Source organism: Mastomys coucha, unplaced genomic scaffold (genome assembly GCF_008632895.1).
Source record: "Mastomys coucha isolate ucsf_1 unplaced genomic scaffold, UCSF_Mcou_1 pScaffold4, whole genome shotgun sequence".
NCBI classification, from domain to species: Eukaryota; Metazoa; Chordata; class Mammalia; order Rodentia; family Muridae; genus Mastomys; species Mastomys coucha.
The window spans coordinates 21997215-22014936 of record NW_022196910.1 but is presented as its reverse complement, the minus strand read 5'-3'; the positions used below and the strand labels follow the sequence as shown (position 1 = coordinate 22014936).

Genomic DNA, 17722 nt, shown 5'->3' with positions numbered 1-17722 from the left:
ACATGGTTGTACCAGAATGTATTAAATTCCCATCCTGCAGAGGATGGCCACACATGTCTCCAGACTGTTAGAGCCCACCCAAAGGAGCTGTGCTCTTCCAAGTCACCATGGACACAAAATGAAATAGAGGGAACAACAGAGTCACCAAAGGCATACTTGTGATTCAATCCCTGTTTTGAAAAAGGCTATTTTAATATCAAAAAGGACATGTTTCCAGAGTGATTTGAGTAAGTTTAGCTTACAGGTCTTTGTCAGCTTTCATAACTTTGTTACAGGCTTGCATCAGCTCAGAAATGGGATCCCAGGGACCCTTAGCCAAGAATACGGTTCTAGAAATGCAGTAAGGAAGGGCAGAGGAAAACCAGAGGAAGTCGCCTCTAGTTTCCGCCCACAACCAAGTGACTCCAAGTTGTAGACCTTTCAAGAACTGCTGGTAGCACAAATATTACCTCAATAGTTTATCAGATAAACTTAATTGATTTTTGCCTTAGTAATTTATTCATTCATTTGTTTGTTTTTTAAAGACAGGGTTTCTCTGTCTAGCCCTGGTTGTTCTGGAATTCACTTTGTAGTCCAGGCTGGCCTTGAATGCAAAGATTGGCCTGCCTCTGTCTTTTGAGTGTTGGGATCAAAGGCATGTGCCACCAAGCCCAGCTATTTGGTTTTATTTTAAACTGAAGGCTGGGATCACTCCCCTGAGGGAAAGCATCAGTATTTCTTGCCATGAAATACATGAAACACCACATGAAATACATGAAATAGTTGAAACACATGAAAATTAAGATCATACTTCTACATTCTGCCTAGTGTTGCTGAAGACCAACCAATCTCAATCTCTCTCTCTCTCTCTCTCTCTCTCTCCCCTCTCTCTGTCTGTGTATGTGCATTTCCCTCCTTTCTTCTATCTATCCTCTATCTGTATCCACATATATCATTATCATCTATCTATCTATCTATCAACTTACCTATCCATACATTCCGATTCCGTCTATCTCTCTTTTTAGGTGTTATAGCCATTGCCCCAAACAAGCTTTTCTCTTTGACAAAATCAGAAGAATTAAAAGTAAATGGAAAATAAATCCCTTCCATACAAGTTAGTACAATATTATCAAGATCTGAAGGCAGGTCCATCTGCAACCATTCCTGACAGCTCAGTTTGGAGCAACACACTCAAAGACATTGTAGTAGCAGAAGCCATAGGATTCAGCATACTTATTGGTGCCTACTGTATCTGGTACCACACAGAAAATAGAGTAAAGCAGTGGACTCCATGGTTACTGTTGAAACACAGAGTAAGTAGTCACACAAATTTTGATCGTGCTTTGCCTTCGTATGTGCACACTCATGAACTATATGTATGCGCATAAATACATGTGTCTATCCACACAGACCCACATGTCTATGTACACATTTGATAAGTACCATAAAAGAAAGCACAAAATGTTAGGGTCACTTACAAGTAGGAGCTTCCTTAGAGAAGGGGGTCAGGAAAGCACAGCGTGCAGCTATCGCAATCAGGCTGAGACCTGAAGGAAGTGTTCGACTCAGTGGGTTCAAAGGTCAAAGGGGGAGTCAGCACTCAGGCAAGGTTACACAGAGCCTTCCAAGCAGAGTTACCTACAGTGTGTGCGCCGAAAGGTCTGGCCCCTTTAAGATGCTGAAGGATAGATATCTGGCAACTGAGTCAGAAGAGAGGAAGAGACATACTGCCTCTCTCCACAGATATCCCTTTGCACTGGTTCCTAGAAGCGTTCCCTTAAAGAGAAATTCATCTTTTGTTTATTTTCACACACAGGATCAGTTCAATCCCTTGCTATCACTCAGAGAGAGCGTTCCATCCCTCCAGCACAAGACAGCCCTTAAGGAACTGCGGAGAGATCAAGCCAAACAGCAGTCCTGTGCACTAGATCCCAGTGCGCACCCCTCTTTGAAGGAAAGGAGACTCTCTGGTGCCCGTTTCTGTTAGAGAAATTCAAATTACTTTCTCCTCATCTCGTCTGAACTTGGAGCCTTGGTTGCTTGCTGATTTATTAGTTTCCTCTTGTTTCTCCACTTCCAACTGTCTCTCCAGAAAACACCCAGGTAACTTATGTTTGTTCAGGCCTGAGTTCCACGAGAGCTAAGAAACTGCAAACCTATGCCGCCAATAATATTTATTTCTTCTTTCGTGTCTGTTTCTTGTACTCAGACAGCAAACTCCCTTTGCAGGGGTTGGCTTGGGACTTTTTCCAAAAGATTCAGTGTACAAGGAAGGCAACGAAGTTCCAGTTCATACAGGTAGGGAAAAAAATACAGTATTTGCTATGGGAACCAATCTTGCATTCATTTGGAAGAGACATGGGGACGTCACATCTCTGTCAGATGCTAGAAACCTGCTCAGGAGTCCTTCAGCTAGGCTCAGATTCCCCTGCAGGAGGCGAGGTTGCAGGGTGCCCTGTGTGCTGGGAAGGCTCTGCTAGGCTCTGCTAGGAACTCAGTCTCTGCAAGTGGGGTGAGTAAAGAAGGATCCACAGGATGGGGAGTTCTATGAGTAAAGTAAGCACCCCTCTCCATATGACGAATGGAAAGGAAACGGCCATTGGGAACAGGTGTGTCTCTGCTCCCAGTCTCCTTGGAAGAGAGAAGAAGTTCATCAAGGAATATTTCTAGTGTTTCTTACAGCTCTGGTTGCAAAGGTAACAGGAAAGGGGGTTAGCTTCCCAATTCCCCCCTAACTTTTTCTCCTCCCCCGGTCTTCCTCCTCTGTAGCTGCCATATTGTTTATTATGCCCCTGGCAGGGGTGAGCTGAAGATGGTAGCTGGAAGAGCAGAGAAGCTGCTCTGAGCAGTCACAGCTGATGTATCTGAGACAGGCGGTCAAAGAAGCCAAACATGGCGGACAAGTCTGGTCTGACGGCTTTACGGGGCTTTCTTTCTTAGTTTCTGTGGTGCTTTGAATGAGAAATATCTCCCACGGTCTACAGCATTTGAACACTTGGTCCCCGGTTGCTGGCAATGTTTAGGGCAGTTTAGGAGGTGGCTTTGTTAGGGGAAAATATCTCACCGAGGGTGGGGCTTTCAGAGTTAAAAAACCAAACAAACAAACAAAACAAAACAAAACAAAACAAAACAAAAAACAAAGCTTCCGCTACTTGGAGTTTGCTCTCTCTACTTCATATTTGAGGTTCAAGCCCGGTTAGCTGCTCCAGCCATCATGCCTGACTGCCGCCATGCTGTCTCTGCCATCACGGACTTGAACACACTGGAACCGTAAAGCAAAATAAATGATTTCTTCCCCAAGTTGCCTTTGTCATGCTTATCTGAAATGTGACTAACGTAGCTTCCTAAAGCCTGTTTGTGCTTTGCCATAAGAAATAACATTCAGAAAAGTTCTTCAAATCTAAGCAGGACAACCCCCAAATGGCAACAAAACACAGCAGATTTTACTGGTAGATGGAAGGTGTTAGCCTCCTGTGGAATATGCCTACCACATAAACCTGTAGGGCGTCATCTGTGCTGTTAGGTGGACAGGTTATAAAGGCAGGGGCCAGGCCTATTCACTTGTTACATCTTCCCTGGCTGACCTAACAACCTATAAATTCAGTGTTCAACAAATTATGCACGGATTTGGCTCTTGAAAATAATACTGGGAGATATTTAACTTCTTGGGGCCAGAACTAGGGTAATGTACATGGTCTCTGCTTTTTCTACATGGTCTTGGTTTTCTCCAGTGAATATGATTTACTCAGGTTATTAAAACTTCATGTTGGATTGAGGAAAGAATCCTAGAAACTCGACCAAATCCCTTACTCTATACACTCAGACACCCAAGTCCAGAGAAACTTTATGTCGAAGTCACTTGGCTTGTGAGGAAACAAATACAGGCTATTGCTCTTTCTCAACCAAATAGCCTTCCTTTCTTCCTTCCTTCCTCCCTCCCTTCCTTCCTTCCTTCATCCTTCCTTCCTTCCCTCCCTCTCTTCCTTCCTTCCTCCCTCCCTCCCTTTCTTCCTCTTTCCTTCTTCCCTCCCTCCCTCCTTCCCTCTCTCCTTCCTTCCTTCCTTCCTCCCTCCCTCTCTTCCTCCTTCCTCCCTCCCTCTCTTCGTCCTTCCTTCCTCCCTCCCTTCCTCCTTTCTTCCTTCCTCTCTCCTTCTCTCCTTCCTTCCTTCCTTCCTTCCTTCCTCCCTCCCTCTCTTCCTCCTTCCTTCCTCCCTCCCTTCCTCCTTTCTTCCTTCCTCTCTCCTTCTCTTCCTCCTTCCTTCCTTCCTTTCCTTCTTTCTTTTTTTCTTTTTTTCACTCCACCCTTGATTTCCTCCCAAAGACACTAACACCTTCCAAGGCCCTGAGCTTAACGTGAAAGCAAACCATGCTGTCCAGTGAATTTATCTCCATAAGAGACACGATCATGAGACACTGCAAAGTACCGTTGTCTCAAAGCCACTAAGTAGAGGACCCTGTTGCCATGATGACAGAACACACACCACTCCCCCAAGAGTAGGTGGTTCTGTGTACTGGCCACCAGGAAAGGGGTGGTGCTTCACATTCATCAAGGTGGCATAGTGGCCAGCCACCACACAGGGAAGGTGTATGAGTCCATTGGCTTCTCAAGAAACAGGGGACTTGCAAGGTGTTTACTGTGGCCTTGGCTCCCACCAAACATTTCCCAGTGTGGGAACTTCAAACTCTGTTTTATTAAAAAGTCAAACACCACAGAGACTATTGAAAACAAATCCCCGTGTAACTATTATCCAGCTTTAGTAATTACTGGCTCATGATTCTATTCTTAGCTGATACCACCCTCCCCATAGGGAATTCTGAAGCAAATCCACAAGTGGATAAGTATGTATCTCGAAGACATAAGGACTCATTTTGAAAAGCATAATCATATAACTATTATCACACCTGAAATTTTGATGACAAATCCTTATCATACCCACTAATCCTTTTGGTGTTCCAGTATCAATAATTATCTCACACTGTTTCAGACACCATACATTATACTGATACACTGTATCAGTTTGTAATACACCAGGGGAGAGATGGTATTATACAAGCCATCGCTTTATTGGAGAACAGAGGCATGGGGTTGGGAAGTAGCTTGATGAAGGTGGTTATCAGGGTTAGGGATATGATTACCAAAACCATGACTGAAGCAATTTAGGGAAGAAGGGGTTGGTCTGGCTTACACTTCATCATCTCTGTTTGTTATTAAAGTACGTTAGGTCTGTACTCAAACAGGACAGCTCCTGGAGGCAGGAGCTGACGCAGAGGGCACAGAGTGGTACTGCTTACTGACTTGCTCCTCATGGCTTTCTGTTCAATCTGGGGTGGCCCCGCCCACAATGGCCTGGGCCTTCATGCATCAATCATTAATTAAGACAATGTCCTGAAGGCCTACCCACAGCCTGATCTTATGAAGCCATTTTCTTAGTTGAGGCTTCCTCTTCTCCAGCTTTGTCAAGCTAACATAAAACCAGCCACCCCAGTGGCGGAGGTAGGATTTGAACCTAGAACTCTCTACCCCTGCAGTCCACGCCCCTGAGGCTGCAATGTTCTATCATTGGCTAGCATGCTCCCTGGTTCCAAAGCACATGCAAAAGCTATATCTCCTCTAGTTTAAGAGCTAGTAGGTCCCTTTCAAGGTCTGAGAGAGACTGCAGTACATGCTTAGACCCCGAGAACTGCTATGTTGGTGTCATCAAATGTATCCACTTCCCCAGACCTCGTCTGGAGCCAGAGTTCTTGAGGCCTTCCTGGAAAGCCTTTGACCCACGACCCTCATCAACACCACTTGGATCTGTGGGCTCTGGCACACCAACTCCTGGAAGACCAGTCCCTGATCTCCTGTTCAGTGGGTTGAACATCCTAAACCACTAGGGGAAACACTTGGTGGCTTTTCAGACAGAGCTCCTGCTTGACATGAATGGTAAACCTGAATTGCAAATCAGAGGCAAGCTTGATAAAGGGTTTGTTCAGGAAGGTGTGGGGATGCAGGGGTACCTCAAGAGAGGCACAGAACCTTAGGACTCATACTATCCAGCACTGAGAGGGTAAAGCAGGGTGCGGTCACCGGACTCACAAAGAAGCTTGCCTCCCTCCGGAGCTGCAGCCAGGGGAATTGAGAACAGGAGGTGCTGTGGCACAGGAGGCTGAGGAAGCTTCATCAGCATCATGCTACACACTCTGTCGTCTCCTGTTGACCTTCCTGCAGGCTGACTTCTGGAAACTAAAGGCCGGGGGAAGCTGTTCATAGCCTCAGACAGGGTCAATTACCCAGAGTTCAGAGTGTGCTGGACAAGGTAGGTCAAGGGAACTCGTCCTGCTTCAGAGGGCACCGCCACCCGCCTGATCCTACTGAGCGACCCATCCCATGGGGACTCACAGCCACCTTTGTGACCATACTGAGCAAAGCTTAGCTAGATAGGCATTTAGTAACACCAAGAGTTCCAGTTTCCCACACCGGTCAGGCTCTGCCCTGTCTCTAAGGCTGCCTTGGGTGTCTTGTAGGCTCAGATTAGGGACAGCAACAACATTCAACTGCTCTTCAATTGTTACTGTTAGCCCTATGAGATCTGCTCCTGCCAGCTGCTTACATTTGACCAAAGTGGTCCATTCTGCTAGGCCCCTGAAGCACTGAGCTCTTTGCTTTATCCTTTGAAAAGCTAAGCTCAGCCAGGCCTGGTGACATACACCTGTAATGCCGCCATTCAAGAGGACGGCCATGATGTTGAGGCTCGCCTGGGTTATGTAACAAGACTCTGCCTCTACAGAGAACAAAACACATCTCCAGGCTTATTCCTACCTTTGAGACTTTGCACGCACTCTCTCTTCCACGTGTTTCTTTCCATAGTTGTGAACTCTGCAGACAACATCTCAGGCTTCCTGAACTTCCCCCTAACCCAGCTGTTCACCAATGAAACACTCTGGTTTAAGGTCTCCATAGCATTTGTTACTATTCTCAGTTTTGTCTGTCTGTCCTTCTTTGCTACAGAGCATCAGCTCCGTGGCAACAGTCCCCTCATTTGTGGGGGACAGAAGCTCCTCCTTCCTCTGGCCAGCCCCCAGCATGGACCGCGGTTGAGCTGGATGAGCTGAAGGAAGTGTGCCCCTCCCAGCACGTTTCTCCCCAAGCTCTGGCCTCAGTTTCCCCAAACACTGGGGCGAGGCCCTTTAATCAAGTGTACCAGCTTCTCTTGTTCATGGCTTTTTGGAACTACAAAGACAGCACAGTCTCTTTGTGGAAAAGTTGGAAATTTACAAATGATACCAATGGAAGATGAAAATAATCTAGAGACAGCAGCTGCCAAATTGCTTTTATGCAAATATTTATCGTACAAAATTGGAACAATTCTATTTTTATTGATTTGTGACCCACACTTTTTAATCCAACCAGGTGGCATGAACATTGTACGGGCATCATTACCTCTTCCAACATACATTATGTCAAGGCTCACTATGGCATGCCACTGCATAGCCAAACAAGGGTGTCAGTAACTGGTCTCTTGTTAAAAGATATTTCATTTTTTTTCTTTGGCTATTATTGGAAAGATAGCAATCTGCTGGACTTACACATATTGCCATTGTTACATCATCCAGATGGAGTCCTATAAGCAGCTTTGTTCTGCAAATGCAAACAAATTAAGAGTTTCTTGTAACTACGGCAAAATGTTCTGTAGAGCAAGAGTGTTGATCGATACTCTAGGCACACACTAGTGTTTAAGAATGTGTATCCCGTTCTTCCTTTGCAAGTACTGGATGCATGTACCTTTTAAAGATCTGTATTCTGTGTTGTAACTTCCTCTTAGTGATGTATCTCTTCTGTTGGAGCACACATTTCTGCAGACTGTCTTTCACCTTTGCATTGGTATTGACAGGCAGTGCGATGGTGCTTACTGTGGTGTGTGGCAGGACCAGGTGATTTTTATCAAGAGGTAGAAGGAGAGGCATTGAGATACATGAGCAAGCTTTGCTCTTCCAGTTTCTAGGGCTCCCCAGTCCAGTTGATGTTCCTGCTGTGGAAAAAGTGCCTTCTGCCTAGAGATGCTGATGAACTCAAAATCCACTTGCCGTTTGGTGGGGAGCCCTAAGTGGATGTCCGACCAGATTTGGCTCCCCTCCTACTCAGCATGAGCAGAGGAGGTATTAAAAGTACTAATTTGGGCTTACATGATGTTTGCTGCTGCAAGTGCAACTAATTAATGTTTTAACAGCAGAATAACAAGTCCTCAGATTTCCCTTGGCAACGCAGAACTGAGAGTAAACAGCACGCTGGACCGATCTGAGGCACCCGGACCTGCCAACTGGATAGACTCAAACACCAGAGGGAGCTGACCCAGAATCCGTGCTCGGAGTTCAACCCCAGTGATGTCATACGGGAGGGATACTTGTTCTTGGGTCACCAGTGCACACACTGCAACCTGTCAGCCCTCAGGAATCCCTCGAGGATGAGACCACTCCTTGTTTGTGGGTGTGGTCCTGGGAGCATCGTCACTTGACAGATAATGGACACCTATTATCCATCTGGTAGTCAGCAAAGACAGAATGGAGGCTGAGATTCCTGGACCCCAGTGTGTGTGTGTGTGTGTGTGTGTGTCTGTGTGTCTGTGTTCTCTGCTAGTCTTCATTGTCACCCTATGGGGTGGAACAAACGGACACACAGGGAAGAAACAGCTGGGGCCACAGCTGTGCAGATACACAGCTCATAAATCCTGAAATTTAGATTTGGACATAACTCAGACACTCTCATTCCCTGTCTTTCTGCTGTGCTTGCAACACTACAGAAAAAAAAAAAACACTTAATAACTTCTGAGGGTTTGTGTTCTGGGAAATAACATGAATCATAATTTTAAATTAACAATTCTCAAATTGTCACCTATATCCCAACTATTGGAAGGGATTCCAAACTTTTTAGCGGTTCCTATGTATGAGGAAAATGTATAAGCGAGAACGATTATCTGCCATATATCTGCCATAGCTGGTTTTCTGTGATGGGCAGGCAGAGGCCAAAGTAAGCAGACCCTGCCATGATCTTTGGCTTCTGACTGTCACCCATATGTGGCTGGAGACAAGAGTCAATCATTTAATGGCATTCATTACACAGTGACAATGGCTTATGTGCAAATACCCCAGAAGCTGCTCATTCTCTTACTATTTGGTGTCAGGTGCTATGGAAACAGAGACTGGAAGATCCCCCTCTTCTTTGGAGTTTATTATCAGTGCAGAAGATCTTGAGGCAATCCATCTCTGTACAGTGTGGTGAGGGCAGAAGAGCCCTACACTTGTGTGACAGGTGTCTGAGGAAGCAAGAAAAGAAAGGGCTGGAGGATGGGGAGAGAAACCAAGAACCAAGAAAGCTGAACATATACATACATATACATACGTGTGTATGTGTCTATATGTGTTAGTGTGTGTATACTATATGTAGACATGGTATATATGTGTGTGTGTGTGTGTATATGTGTGTATATAACGTACATACATAATAAGACCCTGTCTCAGAAAATACAATGTATATGAATATGATGTATATGTATATATAATGTATTTTTTGAGACAGGGTCTCACTATGTAGCTCTGGTTGTCCTGAAACTCACTCTGTAGACCAGGCTAGCCTTGAACTCACAGAGATCTACCTGCCTCTGCCTCCCAAGAGCTGAGATTAAAGGTGTGTGGCATTATACCTGGCTTGGTATAATTATACTGTATTAATGATATTGAGTTACTCAGTTATGGAGCAGCCTACTGTGGACGAGTAGTATGGAACCCTCTCATCCATATGAACTCAGTGATCTGTTATTATACATATTCTACAGAGGAGGAAACTAAGGCTCACAGCACTTCAAGAACTTTAGCTAGCTAGTAGCCTTCTAAATGCACAGAGGACAATCTGGGTGAATGGGATGGAAATTGGCACGTAATGACCAGTGCCCCAAACGTCACTTGAAAATCATCTTCATGTCTATTGTGATCTCCTGCTACCTAACATGACAGTCCACAAATACTGACCTGAAACAAGAAACAGTTGCTAGCTCAAAGCCTCTGTGGCTCAAGAGTTTGGGGCTGCTTATCTTACTACTCTTAGGGGATCTAGGTATGAACTCAGGCTGAGTTCAACCAAAGGCGTGGCTTCAGCTGAAGCTCTGGCTTCTAGGTGCCTCATTTCCAAATCACAGTCCACTCTCCAAAAGTAGGAACTGAGGCTCCATCCCTTAGATGCAGCCAACATTAAGTGCCCACACTGCTGGGCTGGGCATTCCAATCACTCTGCACTGCCCAGAAATGAAGACATCACTCCTACCTGAACCCCACCAGCATTTCTAGATGTGGCACACCTTGGGAATGAGTGTAGTGAAGATCTCCCTGGTCCCACAGTCCTGTGTTTCCAAGACCACACTTTTTATCACAGTGATCACATATCCTCCAATGCACCTCCAAATCCCAGAAATAACCCCAGCTCGTGGGTTCCACTAGAGACCTCCTAGGAATTCCGAGCAGAGGGGCTACATGGAAGGACCAGCTGGAGCATCGGTTCTCAACCTGTGGGTCTCAAGCCTCTGGGGGTTGAATGACCCTTTCACGGGAGTCGCCCAAGACTATGGGAAGACACAGATATTCACATGAGGGTTCATAATGGTAGCAAAATTACAGTTATGAAGTAGCAATGAAAATAATTTTCATGTGTCACCACAGCATGAGGAAGCATAGTAAAAGGTCGCAGTGGTAGGAAGTTTGAAAAGCCTGTAGTGTTTTTCTCTCCTAAGCCTCGTGTTCCAAGCCACAGCATGAAGAGAGCTCATAAACAGAAGGCCATGCCTTTAGGAAGAAGGAGGGTTGGTGTGAGACAGAAGTAAAAAGGAGCTCCGGTAGCTGAGGGTGGTTGGGCACACTGTAACTCCAGAACTTGTAGTACTGAGGCAGAAGGATTTCTGTGAGTCTAAGGCTACTCTAAACAACACAGTGAGCTCCAGGCCATTCGGAGCTACATAGCAAAACCCCCATATCTAACAAAGCACAAGAAAAGATGAAGGAAGATTCAATTGCTTCTCATATTCCATGGCTAAATGACAGGAGCATGGATGGCCACCTTCCCTCTCATCCCATTCCCAGCAAGGAAGGAGACAAGCTACTGCCTCTGACCCTCAGACATCCTCTGCATCCCACCGGGAAATCTTCTCAGATGCTTTCAAATGTTTTGCTGGCTAAGGAGGTGTTGTTAGGTTCACACCATAGCCAGTTAATAAACTGAGCACTCTTCTAAAACATGCCAAGCCCAACTTTATTAAGCTGGCAGTGGGCAAACATAAAACTTTCATGAGCTATTCATACCTCTCTGGGACTTAACAGAGAGCAGTGCGAGGGGCCTTCGCACTTAGCTGAAAACCTGCCCTGGAAATCAATTTATTCTATATCCTTGCAAGGAGAACAGAGTACCTTGCTATTTACTTTAAATAACAAACCCTCTTAGGGTCGGCAGCCATCTCTCAGTCAAAGAAAACTTCTCCGGGCCAGTGAGATGGATTGGTAGGTGAAGACATTTGCCATGCAAGCCTGGGGAACCTCAGTTCAATCCCAGAGCCACGGCATGCATGTGCACACAGAAACTAATAATAAATAATTTTTAGGAAGAAAATGTTTTCACTATTGTAAGCAAGGCCTTGCCCTAAGGCCTGCCTTCCTCAGGAGCATCACACGTGGAGACCTTAGATGGGCTCTCTGAAGACAAAAGCCTGTATTGTATATAAGGGTACATGCTAGGAAGGATTGAGTGATAGCCCAGCCCTGACCCTCTGTGGAGTTAGGAAACTATCATATGTTCATCAGGCTGCGGTGGTTGACCGTGGTTGGCCACTGACTCCTGGCTCTTGCCAAGGACTGGGAATCTCCGAGATTCTGAGTGAGGCTTTCTTTCCTCAGCCTCAGTAACAATGACCCCTGATATTTACTGAGCTCTTAGCATGCTCAGGACTCCACAGCAGGGCAGAGATTAAGTCCTGATCTGATCCCAACATGCCATCATGGTTGCCTCTGGGTTGCTCAAGCTGCTCAATACATTCACTGTGGTTGTTTGAATATGCTTGGCCCATGGGAAGTGGTACTATTAGGAGATGTGGCCTTGTTAGAGTAGGTGTAGCCCTGTTGGAGGAAGTGTGTCACCATGGAGGTGGGCTTTGAGGTGTCCAGTGCTCAAGCTCCACCCAGTGTGGCACAGTCCCCTTCTGGCTTCCTTTTGGATAAAGATATAGAACTCCTCCAAGATGTGGCTCCTCCAGCACCATGTCTGCCTGCACGCTGCCATGCTTCCTGCCACAATGATAATGGACTAAACCCCCAAAACTGTAAGCCAGCTCTAATTAAATGTTTTCCTTTATAAGAGTTGCCTTGGTCATGGCGTCTCTTCACAGCAATTGAAACCCTAACTAAGACAGCCATTTTGAAGGTTTGTTTTGCTTCGCTTTGCTTTTCCGATAAAGCTGAGGGTGAGGTTCCTCTTCATTCTTTTGATTGCTAGCATAAGGCAGGCGAGTCATCAGAGGCTGTCATTTACACTGCTGCTCAGGTTGCTTGCTGTGACTCTACACTGGATGCAACTGCTGCTTCATGATGCACCTTGTTCACTTATAATTGGCTCTTTCAGACCTCCCATCTTGCAAAGTATTTTCTACTGGTCTTCAGGCTTCCCTTCTATTCCTTCCTCTCCATCAATCAGTGGGATGAAACATGGGTTTAGAAGACAAAAAGGAGCCAGCTTTGACTTCAAGGTGAATGACTTTGGGACAAATAGTCTGTCATCTGTCTTAGATCCCTTTCCTATCACAGGTGAAGAGCCACATTTAGTATCCTTTGGATATTATGTTTAAGAAAAGACATAATATATGAAAGGACCTGCTCACTGCAACAAAGTGAAACTCTCTGTGGTGTTTCTGCTGTAGACAGCTGTATCCGCTTTCCTGTTGGGAGGCAATCGCTTGCAAGGAGGAGAAGGTCCAGGTTTACTGGCTTGTGTAATTTATAGCTCAGCCCCTAAGAGTGGGATGTCAATCATTGGATATGCCAGTTGTGCAGCCCCACACTAAACCTGGGGGACTTAATCCCATGGGACTGGAAGCTGCATGGGCATGGAAGATAAGCATGTGTTCCAAGAGGGAAGCGGCCAGGCAGGAAACTTTATCGGCCAGGCAGATAAAGATGCATGCCACTGAGTCCTGGCTAAAGTTAGGGGGCAGAAATGAGAAAGAGAATCCTGGACAATGAAGAATGGGGACAGCCTCAACGGAAGACATTGGAGAAGACTCCAACACCAGAGGAGCCAGAGAGGTCAGAGACACAAAGAGGGAATGTTCTACAGTATGAGCAGTCAGCCATGAATAGGGCAGTGGCTTGGTGGGAGGGAGAGTTAAAGTTGGAGGCAGATAGATGCTATTGACTTTGGCCCCACTGTTAACTTTCCTTTGCATATGTGATCCCACATGATGCTCCAGCCCTGAGCTAAGCCCAAGCCAGCGTCAGCAGCGTGTAGTGGAAGAGACATAGATCTACAGATGTGTGCTATGTCCACATCTAATCCTCAGGGTAACTCTGAGAGTCAAGTGAGCAGGATCGCTACTTAATAAGCAGGTCAACTGAGGTTCCAAGTGATCAGTGGCCACTTAAGTGCTTCTTGCTGCTAGAGACTCCCTGGTATTTTTAAATAAGTGAGACAGTGTGAGTTTTGTCATTCTGAAAAGAAACAAGCCTCGGAAATAATGAAACACCCATGATTATGACAACACCAGTCCCTTCTCCCGAGTATCCAAGGATCCCTTAGGACAGGATGCTCACAGATGAGGCTCAGCTGAAGTCAAAGCAGGCCCAGTCCTCAAAGCCTGTCTCCCTCCCACCTTTCAGGTGCCCCCTCCTGAATGGATGGGCACACGGAAGTAGAGGACATGGACGACCAGCCCCATGCCAGAGAGGCTAAATGTCACACAGTAAAGCCTTGGGCTTCTTGCCCCCATGACATTGGCCACAGTGTTGAGAAGCAGTATTCAGATCACATCCTCACACACCCTACTGGGTTCAAGCTTGCTGATGTGGAGATTAATTTTTTGTCATCCATGCTATCACAAATGCCTGTTCCACACGGAGTTTGGTAGGAAACACACAGGAACTTAAGAAGTGCTTAACACTCTCTGTGGTGAAGAGAGAGCAGATTCTATTACACAGTGAGGTAAGGATGAGTGAGCCCTTTGGTTTGAAAGTCTAGTTGTGTTCCCATGTTTATTGCAGTGCTGCCAGAAACTACTGAGACATGAGATCAACCTAAGTGGTCCATTAGCAGAGGAGTGGACAAGGAAAATGGGTGGGATTTTCACCTTGATGGGTGAAAAACCATCTAGCCACGAAAAGATAAAATCCTGCCCGTCAATCTCAGTAACATACAAGTAGAGGATAGTAGGTTAAAAGAATAAGGTGGGCACAGAAAGACAAATACTGTACATTATCACTGATATCTGGAAGCTAAAAATGTACTTGTATTATATATTATGATATATACAAATATATAATATAATATATATAATATATGCTTATATTATACATTATAATGATGTATACAAATATATAATACAATATATTTATATATAACATATAATTATATAATAAAATATATTCTTTAAAATATATTATATATCTATATATGTATATTTATATGTGTTAAGTGTATATATGTGTGTGTATATATGTGTATGTGTATAATATATACATATATGCATATATGTGTGTGTATATATATACTTATATATATATTTAAAGGTAGAGAATAGTGATTAAGAGAACCCACGAAGGGTATGGGGTAGAGAGGTACAGAGAGGCTGATACACGTCTGGGGTGATAGAAATTGCCCCATCCCATCACCACACACAATATGAAGCTATTGAAATATTGCTCTGCACTTCACAAATAGACAGATTTACTATTAGAATTAGGAGGAAATACATTTTTAAATCAACCAGTCCAAGTTGTGCACAGCTCTGGAGTTGTCTCCTTGGTGGCCTAACCCCCTGACATGACTGATGGCTTTGATCAGCCCTGCCAAGAAAAACCAGGACATCTTGAGCTCGCATTCCAGAGGCGCCTTCACAAGGTTTTGGAACCACAAATATTATTCACAGACTCTAAGAAGAAAAGCCAAACATTACATTTATGTTTGAAGTTTAATCCAAGTGATTTAATGCCACACTTGCATGCTTGTAAACCCAGGTCCTAGTCAATCAAATGGGAGGTCATTGTGCGTTCCCCCAGCAGGATAGCAGAATACTGGCTCTGGACATTCCTTTACCAGAGACTAGCTGAGGAAAAACACTACCATACAGAAGCCACTTCTTTCTGGCTGCTGAGTGACATGCAATCCACACAGAACCCAGTGAACGGCCCTGTGCACCTACTTGGCCTAGTAGCTGCAGGATGTAAAGCTGGTCTTCTTGGTCCTTGCAGGAGTCTACAGTCTGGTAAGGAGAGTGAGACAGGTACCCAGGCTCAAGACCTGGTAGGAGGAGAAACCATAAAGGCAGTGGGAAGAGCCACAAGGGGAGAATCCAGTCAAGAGGTAGCCATGTGCAACAGACCAGCAAGTGACTATCCAGTCAATGTGTGGCCATGTGCAACAGACCAGTAACTGACCACAGATTTAAATTAATTTGACAGGTAAAAGTTTGTTGAGAGATTAATAAGCACAAGCAAATCTCTTATCAGGTGAATGCATGTGTGTATATGTGTGTGCGAGCGTACATGTGTATGTGGTGGAGGCTGACTCTTAGAGTACACGCATAAAAGACAATTTCTCTACCATCAAGCTACATCCCAATTAGCCCTCAATTAGCTTTCACCACACATGACTAAAGCCTGAGATGGGCTTACTGGGCAATCAGAAGAGAGACTGTTGGTTTTCCAAGGTCAGATGAGCACAGGGACCTAACACTAGCTAAGGAAGAAGGGAGTCCTACATAAAGAGGGTGATGACTCTAGATGAGTACCCTAACACAACCTGAGTCCTCATGACATCACCCACACAGAGAGAAAGGACCCAAGGAGGAAACAGACCAAAGCATACTTAAAGCTGTTGAAGTTCTCTGCAGTTGGGCACAACTCTATTAACTCTCTCATTAATTAATCAGTCCCACCAATTTGAGACTCATGAAAGTCATGCTGCATTTTTAGGAAATTGATAGGGATTGCCAAATCTCAATCTTACACACACGGGGAAACAATGCTTTTTAATTTCCCTTTTCCTCCTACAGTGTCTATGGGAAATTCCCTAATCTCTTCTCAGAACCCGACTTGATACTGGGTGAAAGCTCTGTCTCCATGACATCCTCACCCTGGGGAATGCTGGGATATGTCTGCCAAATATCTTTTCAAGCAGCTTTATTGGGCTACAATTTACATACCATCAGGCACACTTACTTAAAATATAATTCATTGTTTTTTCACATAATCTTATTTTAGAACATTTTTGCCATCCCAAGCAAATCTCTACATTAGTGGTCACTCCTAGTTTTGCCATGGTCTGCCCCCTATGTCTCCTTGGTAACCACTGTCTCTGGATTGGCCCATACCTGGCATTCTATAGGAACAGAATCCTATGATATTGGCTTTTTGTGGTTGGTTTCTTTCACTGAGCATGACTTTGGGGTCATGTTAGAAGAGGTGTCATTAAATGCCCATTTTGTTTTGCTACTAGATATATTTCAATTATTCAAACAGGCCACATTTTGTGGATTTTGTTACTGGTCAAAGGAAATCTCAGTTGTTTGTACTTTTTTTTCTGGCCATTGGTGATGTTGCTATGGACACTAGTGAGCAGGCTTTTTGTGCGACCGTGTCTTCTTTCTCTTTGGTATATAAGACAAGGCCAGAACTTCGTGGTTAGCATTTTGATGGGAGGTCTGAGCTGTCTTCTATAGCTGTGAGCCATCTCTCTTCCACACTGAATTGTGTGAAGGCCTCTTTCTTCAACACTTGTTCCTCTGCCAACTCATACATCCATCCTCAAGCCTGTGAAGTGTAGATCTGACTTGCATACTCACAATGACTATGAATAGTGAGAATTTTCCCAGTTACCTGTGTTAGTTGTCTGTGTGTCTTACTCTGAGGCCCCTTTTCCATTTAAAACTGGGTGAACTTTCTGGTTAGTTATGAGTCCTTTTATATTCCGGAAACAAGTCATAAATCCATATACATGATTTCCAAATATTGACTCCTGTTTGAGAGTTGAATTTTCACTTTTTTGGCCCTAAGACATGGTTTTAAAATTTGAGGATGCTAATGATCTTTAAGTCACAGCTTAGTCCACATCTCACAGGGAAGAGGAATTTAGAAGACATTACACTTACTCCAAAAGCCTTAAGTCAAGTGTCCAAGGCAGAATGGGTGAGTATGGACACAGCATTATTAGCCTTCAAAAGGATGGAGAGGTTAAGGCATAAGCCAACATGGATGAATCTTGAAGACATTGTGCTAAGTGAAACAAAAACAAAGGACACATACCGTAGCCACCCAATTACAGCTGGGTACCCAACCCACTCAGACCCTGGGAGAGGAGCAATTGGTTCCTGGGAGCCAGAGGGAGAGGGAACAGGGAGTTACTGTCTAACAGGTTAGGAACTTCAGTTTGAGGTGAACATAGACAGATTATAAGGGTGTGGCTTTGTACAAGAGTGTGAATGTAACTAAGGTCCCAATGCCACACCCTCAAAAACCGATTTAA

At 44.8% G+C, this 17722-nt stretch overlaps 1 protein-coding gene across 11 annotated transcripts in view; it reads right to left on the bottom strand.

Moving 5' to 3' along the window:
* The window catches only part of Tmcc3 (transmembrane and coiled-coil domain family 3), a 275765-nt gene that overhangs the window by 179510 nt on the left and 78533 nt on the right, over positions 1-17722 (bottom strand). Inside the window, exon 1 of one of the 11 annotated variants that reach the window (XM_031349742.1) lies at positions 9128-9272. The exons of the other annotated variants lie outside the window; for them this stretch is intronic. The gene's annotated coding sequence lies outside the window, so the exon portion shown is untranslated. Of the gene's footprint in view, positions 1-9127; positions 9273-17722 lie in introns of those variants that run through there. 11 annotated transcript variants of the gene reach the window in all.